Source organism: Pollicipes pollicipes, unplaced genomic scaffold (assembly GCF_011947565.3).
Source record: "Pollicipes pollicipes isolate AB1234 unplaced genomic scaffold, Ppol_2.1 Scaffold_6138;HRSCAF=7277_pilon_pilon_pilon, whole genome shotgun sequence".
In the NCBI taxonomy this organism is placed as follows: Eukaryota; Metazoa; Arthropoda; class Thecostraca; order Pollicipedomorpha; family Pollicipedidae; genus Pollicipes; species Pollicipes pollicipes.
In genome coordinates this window covers 6,555,238-6,564,646 of record NW_023596818.1, presented here as the reverse complement: position 1 = coordinate 6,564,646, position 9,409 = coordinate 6,555,238, and the positions used below count along the sequence as shown (strand labels likewise).

Below are 9,409 nucleotides of genomic sequence, written 5' to 3'. Positions count from 1 at the left end.
CCCTCTCTCCTCTTTTTCCTCTCTCTCTTTCTCTCCCCCTACCCCTTACCTCTCTGCCAACCTCCCTACATCAGCTCTCTGCGTTCTTCTCTCCTTTCTTTTGCCCCTCTTGAGCCTCGTCTTAATCTCCCATCTTACCCACATTTCTTCCAATTCTCTAATTCCTCTCTCCCTCGATCTTCCAATATATTCCCACTGTCTGATGTATGTGTTTTTCCTCATTGCCGCACGCCCCTCTGACACAGCGAGCTCCCGCCCGACGAAGCTGGTCCCGGCTCCGAACGCCAAGCGAGCCCGACACCCCGAACTGCCTCCCCCCCCCCCGCTCGTGGCGGCCGCGTACCTTCTGCAGGGCTCTATCCATGTTGAGCATGCGGCCCTCCATCTTGGCCATGTAGACGGCGATGCTCTCCACGTTGCGACTCTGGCCGGCCGTCTGGGTCAGGATCGCCCGCAGCGTCTTCGTGGTCACTTCGTTCACCTGGCGCGACCTGCAGGCGGCCACGGACGAGAGCGTGGTCTGATACCAGCGTCATCAGACGTTTACGACGCGAAATCGTCTCGCAGGCAAAGTTCGGCAACATCCGAGCAATGAAAATTTAAAATGCTTTAGATGAAAGTCGCTGAAATAGGGAAGTATTTAGGACACAAATGAAAAGCCATCAAAGACACATGCAAGGTGAAAAACCCGCCATTACCACAAGTATCGTCATGGCATGCCACCATCGTCATATATGCATAGTTATATCACCATTATCACCAAAACACATCGCGATATATGTCAAAGTTATGAGTTTTTGCGCACTTGAGCTATCCGATCCAGAAAAAAAACGCGGAGCCTCTCTTCCCGGAGCATCCCGCGAAGCAGAGTTCCGTCACATGACCGCCAGGGTGCCGTTGTGCCGTCTGTAACTGGCCGGAGCCTCACCTGGACTCGTGGCGGTGCAGTCTGTAACTGGCCGGAGCCTCACCTGGACTCGTGTCGGTGAAGTCTGCAACCGGCCGGAGCCTCACCTGGACTCGTGTCGGTGTAGTCTGTAACTGGCCGGAGCCTCATCTGGACTCGTGTCGGTGCAGTCTGTAACCGGCCGGAGCCTCACCCGGACTTGTGTCGGTGCAGTCTGTAACTGGTCGGAGCCTCGCCTGGACTCATGTCGGTGCAGTCTGTAACTGGCCGGAGCCTCACCTGGACTCGTGTCGGTGCAGTCTGTAACCGGCCGGAGCCTCACCTGGACTCGTGTCGGTGCAGTCTGTAACTGGCCGGAGCCTCACCTGGACTCATGTCGGTGCAGTCTGTAACTGGCCGGAGCCTCACCTGGACTCGTGTCGGTGCAGTCGTTGGCCACCGCCCTCATTTTCGCGTCCAGGCTGACGATGGCGGACTCCATGTCCTGCAGGCTGCAGCGGCAGAGCGTGTTAGAAGGGAGCCGAGCTGCCGGCAGTGCCGTGACCGTGACGTCACAGCGCTTGACGAGGCTGTGACACATCTGGATGCCCGAGACGAGCACATTTTTAGCCGCCTTTTTCGCCTAGCCGCATCTCCTTGGTTCTTCACACCTACTTGGCCTGAAGCTGCGAGCGCTCAATAACGAGCTCAATGTGTCGGCCATACACTTCGCATCAGAGGAGTAAGTGCAGTCGTTAGGATGGCTGGAATATGTGAGGTTTATCCTTGGCAGCTGCCAACTGACGCATGCTGAGTTATCGGCCCTTATCACGGGCTGAAGTCACGGCATTTTAATGCTCTCCTCATGATTTGAGTGAGTTGACCTGAAATCAGGAACCAACCAAAAACATCTCCTCAAATTACACTTGCCACCGCTAGTGTTAATATTTGGTGCAGATGCTTTGACAGCCAGCTGGCTGACATACCACAAATTCTTCAGCCCGATCTTACTCGGTGGTTTTAGCCTCCAACTGTGAGATGTGCACGGTTGCGGAGCTCGCGTGGATTTCAGCACACTTCTGCCTGTACTCAGTCCGTGTTCCTGTGCAGCATTCTCTGGAATGTTTCTTACAAAAACCCTGTTAACATGAGCGCTGTGATTAGAATTAAGCTGAAACCCCACCTGAGCTGACCTGAGTTGACCTGAGCCGAAGGATTGGGCCCATGTAAACAACCCCGCGCCGTTCGGCCCACTCCAATCACTTGCCGGCTGAAATCCTCCCCCATGAGACGAAACGCCTCCGTCTGCATCCGCTCAGGAAAGGATCAGAAGCCCGAGTCACAGAGACGTGGCCAGACTCCGACCTGTCGTCGCCTGTTTCAAGGTTTTCTGTTTCTGTTTCCCTATATCGGCGTCCGCATCACATTGCTGCATCTACCACTCCTGATCCACGTGTTCTGTATTTACTGCTCCTGATCCATGTGTTCTGCATCTACCGCTCCTGATCCATGTGTTTTGCATCCACCGCTCCTGATGCACGTGTTCTGCATTTACCGCTCCTGATCCATGTGTCCTGTCCCTCAGCTAGCCCGTCCCGTCTCCGCCCATGCTGACGTGCTTGTTCTCCGCTACCCTCATCCGTCCCGGCACGGTCGTCATGTCACGGAGAATCCATTCCGGTCTCAATTCCAACTACCTTCGACCGCCCGTGCAAACAGGGTACACGTGACTTACTTCGAAGTGCACACCCTGGGACCAGCACATGGGCCTTTGTAGCGTTACTGGGTATGCGGCGAGTAGCCTGTTTATATCGTCACAAACGCGACCAGTAAGACAGCAATGGGTTGGACAGATTTCGTCGAGTTTCTTACGTGCATCTCGAATTTGGAGGGAGGCGCTCACATCGCAAGGAGTGACGCAGCATATTCTTGCAAATTTGAGATGCCCGCACCGGGATCTTTGCGAAGCAGAACTTCCTCTCGCTTGGTTGCATCTCTCCAGGCATTGCACAAGTGTAACGTGAAACGATGCAGCGGTTAGACGCGGAACCGGGTCCGCCCCTGTTCAGCACCGGCGGGTCGGGTCGGGTCAGTCAGAGAAACGCGGGATCCGCGACCGCCACGTGACGTCAGACCTCCTGACCAATGATGATGGTGGTAAATCACGAGGCGGCGTTTGGCAGCGACGGCAGTAAATTACTGGCAGGCGCAATCAACTGAGGTCAGGCGGGGGGGGGGGGCCTGGCGCACGAACGCTGTCCAAGTTTATTACGAGTGACGCCATTAAAGGGAGTAAGTTTACGCGCCGCAAACAGATGCAGGCGGTGATGAGCATGCGTGCTGTCACTCTGCCCAGCCGTTGTGAATGATAAATGACGTCGAATGGGGTCAGGGTGCTGTTACCGTTTGGGGACAGCCGGAAGATATGATCTGCTTATCCGTTACGTAGAGCTGATGAAACGGAGGAGTTTGTGATTGATGACCGAACCGGAGCGGATTGACACTGAGAGACTGACGAGGACCAGGTCCTTACGCTAAAGGAAACGAATGTGGCGCGTCTGTCAAGAGCCTACTGGAGAGCTGCCAGATGGACGCCCATGCGAAGCCAAACGCTCCAGTTGAAGTCGGCCGCGTCTAAAGTCCCGATGAAAGGGGCTTCAGAGGGATTGATGATATTAATATGACTATGAGTTCAGCCTGGCTTTTTAAAACGCAACAAGAAACTGAGCTTACGACAGCGGTTTTGATATACTCATTTTCGCGGGAAGGGAACGCAGGTTTGCTTCCAAAAAGCAGTAGTTTAATGGCGAAAAAAACTCGAACACCTAACATATTAGGACGTGTTTACTCTTTCTGTGCCATCGGCCATGCGCAGAGAGAGGAGACCAGCCGAGAACAGGACATCACCTTCGTGATGATGTTCTCATGGTAGGCGATATAACTGGGAACGTAATTTCGCATTTCTCGAAGGATGCATCTCGATTTTTATGGAATTGGAATGTGTAATGTGCGGAACTAACTGTGGACGCGGCACTATAGTGGAATCTAGAGCGGAGCTCTGTGAAACTCGGCATAATGGCACCGGAAGTTGTACTCCTGGAGATACAAACCCGCTCGACACTATGGATGGTGATTCGGAGGAAAACCAGTAAAAATATCGCGAATGTAAAGATATACTATATGAACATAAAGCAGCTGCGATCTGTTCGGTTAAACAAAGGCGTGCCCTATAAGATTGCCTAAATCCATCTATCTCAATCAAACAAGAATCTTTTGCGGTGTGCTTAAAATGCTGTTTGGGTCGTCGCAAAATACTTGTTTGTGTGGCTTACAGGCCTCGCTGACCGCGATATGCACCCCAGAAATGTGATCTATGGAGTATCATCCAACAGCCTTTGTCAACCTTGATTATCAATGTTATGTTAAACATTTACTTGCCGTCGCATAAAAAGGACATCGCTGTAAAGAAATAACTATTTTCACAACCAGGTCTTTGCATGCAAGACTCGCCGCCATCCAGAACTTCAAGATGTTCCAAATGGACATCGCGCAGAGCCGCGCTTTTGTTTGGTAAACAGAGTCGCGTCCATGAGCCGAATTCAATCAAGCTGTTGCCAGAAATGTCAAACATGACATTAAACGATTCGTCTCTAAGCGAGGTTTTGAGTGACGCGGAAAATATTCATCGCAGTAATACTGCATACACTACGCACCATCTTAACAATATAGGTGCGAATTTCGATGGCCCGGGACGCGGGAGCTCAACAGTTCCGCGCCGTTCTTGGCCCAAAACGCCGTCGGTTCCAGACGGTCCTTTGATAACCGTGAGGGGCTGCAGTGCTAAGACCTTCCACCGTCACACGCGTTGTGAAGCATCAAACCCTGTTCTAAACAGCTGCCACGTGAAGGTCAACAGACAGCGAAGCGTCCGACATCGTTGCGTCGCCGTTCGCGGCACGTGCAGTGTGACCCCCCGAGACAACGGCTCGCCCGGTGGTTGTCCTCACTGGTGACGGTGTTTATGCAACCATACGGCCGTCCGGGGATAAATATTTACAGCTGGCGACTGACTGTCCCTCCCATCGCACACCCGGTGGGCGAGCTCTTCTCCCGGCGTCACCCCTCGCCGCCCCCGGAGCCCTCCCCTTCGGCGTCTGTGGCGCACATAACCGTCGCCTCTCGGGGACATGAGGATCAACACCGACGGCGGCGGACAGGGCGGAGCGGCTTCCGGGGGGCGGCGGTTTGGTGCGGGCTCCGAACACGCGTCTTCTTCCGCTTCGGTCGCGGGATCGCATCCCAGCGCTATCGGAAACTTTCCATATGCTGACAATCACATCACGTTATACTAACGCGCCCTGTTCGTGCCTGAATCAGCAGTTCGTTCCTACCGCAGTCGCTCGGGACCCATGGCCAGCTGACGGGCGGCTTGTCCCCGAGGCATTTCCGAACTTCAACACAGCTCCACATGAACACACAGCAGCCGCGTCCTAGTTTTGTAAACGAACTCGCACTGCACGAGCTAGACTAAACCAAGCTATCGCAAGTAGCACCAAACATGGCGCGTGCGTCACTATGCAAAGCATGTCCTGTTTTCAGTAGCTCCAAGGATTATTGACCGCGACCGGTGATCTGGTGTGGTTAGAGCCCCAGCAGACGATGGGTCCTCACCAAGACCGGACTGGATGGAACGGCACTGAGCAGATAGTGCGGCCCAACACCCTCTAGCGGTTGGCTGCATGGGAGGGGTGCACGGCGGTATGACATGCCAGCTCATGCGAAATGCACGGAATTCGTCGAGATTGGTTGGTCAAACGCCCACCTTGTTCACAAGTTAATGTTATCCACGGACCGTTCCAACACGTTGCTTGTCGTTTGATGCACTATAACTACAATTGTAGTGTGGTAGTAAAGGCCCTTTCAGCGGGCCTCGAGACGGCCCTTCGTCCAGCTGTGGAGCTTGCATGCATGATGCCCAAGGACGTCAAAGTCAGGTTGGGATGCCTAAATTGGAAACTGCGCCTAATTTAACTTGATAAATACTAACGTATATTTACACTTTGATCATAAATATTTATTGCACGGAAGCGATGACATCTTAGACCACTGCTGGATTGTCGACCGATTCCTAGCAACGCGGGATTAGTGTTTCCACAAAGCTCAACGAATTCATCCATTCCTACACAGAAACCCGCAAAGAAACCGCGCAATTAACGCACCCGCGCGTTAACGCCTTTTTCCGTTTTCTGCATACATCGGCGGGCAACAAAGCGGCGCGTGCCGTGCCGTTATCTCTGAGCGCGAGCCGGCGCCAGGGGCTGGAGGGACGCGCCGAGATAGGAAGAGCTGCGCCGGCCAGCTTGTGTTTGCGCGGTACTCACGAGGTCACGGCGCCGCCGAGCGGAAGCACCGCCACCGCCACCACCACCAGCAGCAGCGCGCGCAGCATGGCGACCGACGACAGCGACTGTGGGCGAAGACAGACTGTGGGCTGCGGGCGGTGCCGAGAGACAGGAGCATGTATACAGGGTGGGGCTGGGCCCACGTATACCGTCATAATCAAAGGCATGGCATCAGCTACATGTCATGCGTTATCATTCATTATTGATATGTATATGCTTATATGTATGTATATTGGATATATATATATATATATATATATATATATATATATATATATATATATATATATATTATGTATTCAGCTACATTTTATGACCGAAGCTCCAGGTTAACGTTTTGGTAAACTCAAAGCTCCCTCACCGTCAGTGGGTATAGGAAAACTGACGCAGATCTTCATTAAAGAGATACATATGATATCGGCCAGCGTTTAAAAAACAGTACAGATTCAAGTGGGTTGTGGCCAGTCAGACGTCAGGCGCTTGACAACGATGTCAAACAAAGTTTGTTTGTTGAATCCAACAGCGTGGACTATCAAAATCACGTACGTCATCAAGCCCACCCGGTGGGTATCCCGAGGGGAAAAGCACAACGTTACAGAGCAGGCAGACATGCATTGTTGATGGTGACTTCTTGAGCCACTTGGAGCAGGGTTCGGAACAGCTTCCGCCGAGCGAAACCATATCACTGATTTACGGATGACGTGACAGGGGTGAGTGGGGCTGCCGGCACCGCTTCCGTGAGTTATCATCCATAAAGCTTGCAGAAAAAATAATATATCTAAAAGAGCTGTTCAATTTCCGCAAACACCGGACGATTAAAATGCTGCCGCTGTTGCACTTGGCCACCGACTGCGGACACCACGGACTTCGTCAAAACGCCTCGTCTGGCCTCCCGCCAGAGATGTGAGCATAGATGTGTTACGGCTGGGGTTATGCCTTAAGGCCAGACTTCTGCGAACTTAGTACAACAAAAGATATCGGCAAAAATGCAAAATTACGACAGAAATCGGCAAATAGTGGTGTTACATGAACCAGGTCAGTATGCTGCAACTTTCAATAAAGTTTTCTCAAAAATGGTTTTTGGGCAACCGAATCCCTTCAAGGTGGATTTCAGCGACTGTCATGTATGACAACATACATATATCTGTGACATGGTGACATGCACAAAATGCAAATGGAAGCAGGTGATCAAGCATGTGCTCTATTACACTCCAGCGAAATCGATTCTGATTCCGACTCCCCAATGCATAAAATTGTTTCCGACTCTGACCCCGAGCGGCGCGATCTCATCTTGAGCCGGGCCCGATTCCCATTAAAGAACGAGGAGCTAACCTAACGAACCGATTCCGACGTTGTAAGTTTGGTAAAATTGTTTGAGGTATAAACCACTCCTAGGACTATCATAGGCCGGGCTTGAAAATACTACTTGATTGTAAGCCATCAAAACACCCGGAGCTCAGTTTGCTGCACATGCGATAGCTGTCAGAGTAAGAAAACTTTTCGTTATTTAGATCACGAATTGAGTCCCCTCATCGGGGTTTTACAGTCACTGGAACTCCAACTCCAAATCGCCACGTTCGCCTATTTAGTGGTAGACTCCACCTCTTTTCGGAGTCAAGCACAAGTCTACAGACGACCGTACCATGCCGCGAATACACCAGTTCTGGCGTTATTGTGAAACGCTCCAAGATCGCGAAATACGCGACATGCACCGGCCGCTAACACCGTTCGGACCAATACAAGGCCTCACATCCCAACCATAGCCCAAGCCTACCGTTCGGGTGGGCGTTCGGATCCATACAAGACCTCACATCTTAATCAAAGCCCAAGCCTACCGTTCGGGTGAAATCTGGTGCGAAGTCTTCGCGCGGAGGCGGTTATTGCTCCAGCCACACGTGCGCCCCGCCCGACCCTCGCGCCCGGATTGCGTCGGAAGCCTTCTTGCGGCCCCCGACACCCCTACGTCGCGGTACACTCACTGCGCCGGTCCGCGCGCAGCTGTGCCGAACAACCCGCAGGCTGCGCGCCCGGGGAGCGGCGCCAGAGGCCGTACTCTGGCAAAAACATGGGCCGAACCCGCGTCGCCGGAGGATCAAAAGCTCCCGCGCGGCCGTCGGCGCCGATGGGCCCCCGGGCGAGGGGAGCGGGCGCCCTTTGTGCCGCATCGGGCGGGGGCCTTCTCGGCGCGTCACCCTGCGTGTCATCCGCGGAGGCCGGCGAGAGGGGACTGCGGGTGCCGTGACGAGGGTGGGGCGCGGCACGGGCTGCCGACGCCCGGACGTCGCCGCCGGAGACGACGACGCGGCCGGGTCGACTTGAACGTTGGGATGCGGCGGGTGGTTGCGGACCAGCCTGGTGGTGCGGATCGTGGCCCATGTCGTCTGCTCTGTGAGCTGTTCAACGGCAGGCGAGCAGCTGTCCGGCCCTTGCCCGGTACTGGTCGCTTCGTAAGTTGTTCCCTGGCAGGCGCCGAAGCATTTTGATATGAGCTCCTGAATATCTGCCATCGCTTTTTCGACACGGTCGTCGACGACGGTCAGCTAACTCACAGGCAAACCTGCGTTGCTAACGTGAGTGCGAGTCGCTGCGGCTTCTCCCTGCACCTGCGCACGCGTCTTCCCGATTACGTCACGGCCGCAAGACATGATCGACGCAGCAGGCTTTTCGCGATGGTTGAATATGCAAAAATAGTTACGTTGGAAGAAAGTCGGGAATGTGAAAAGTCGGTGCGACCAGTGGAGCCGGACACTGAAGTCACTAGAGTACAATTTGTTTTGATGCTCACCATATATTATTGTGCAAATATTCTCAAACGCTACTGTGTCGTGGCCAATTCCCTCAGCCAATGAAAATGTTTTCGAAAAGTGAGGCAATATTAAAGGCAGAATAAATTAACTTGTTGTACTTCAGCTGTCGTATACCATCATTTGTTATCGCCTATGTCAGACTAACTAATTGAAGCTTTCAACCTGATCCACTCTTGAGTATTTTGGTGATGATGATAATTAATGATTTGCTAATGTTAGAGGCCAGCGAATCAGAACAAGCGAACAAGAGGCAAAAACTAGTATCGGACATCACATTAGTAGGCGCGGAGCTTGTCCGAAAAAGTGACATGACA

The 9,409-nt window shown here is 53.0% G+C and overlaps 1 long non-coding RNA gene across 1 annotated transcript; it reads right to left on the bottom strand.

The window, feature by feature from the left end:
- Positions 1–349: 349 nt before the first annotated feature.
- On the bottom strand, positions 350–8,261 carry LOC119106404 (uncharacterized). Its single transcript, XR_005095129.1, has 4 exons — positions 8,124–8,261; positions 6,268–6,353; positions 1,316–1,398; positions 350–491 (listed from the first exon to the last, which is right to left on the bottom strand). It is a non-coding gene; the product is annotated as an uncharacterized LOC119106404 (long non-coding RNA).
- Positions 8,262–9,409: the final 1,148 nt, after the last annotated feature.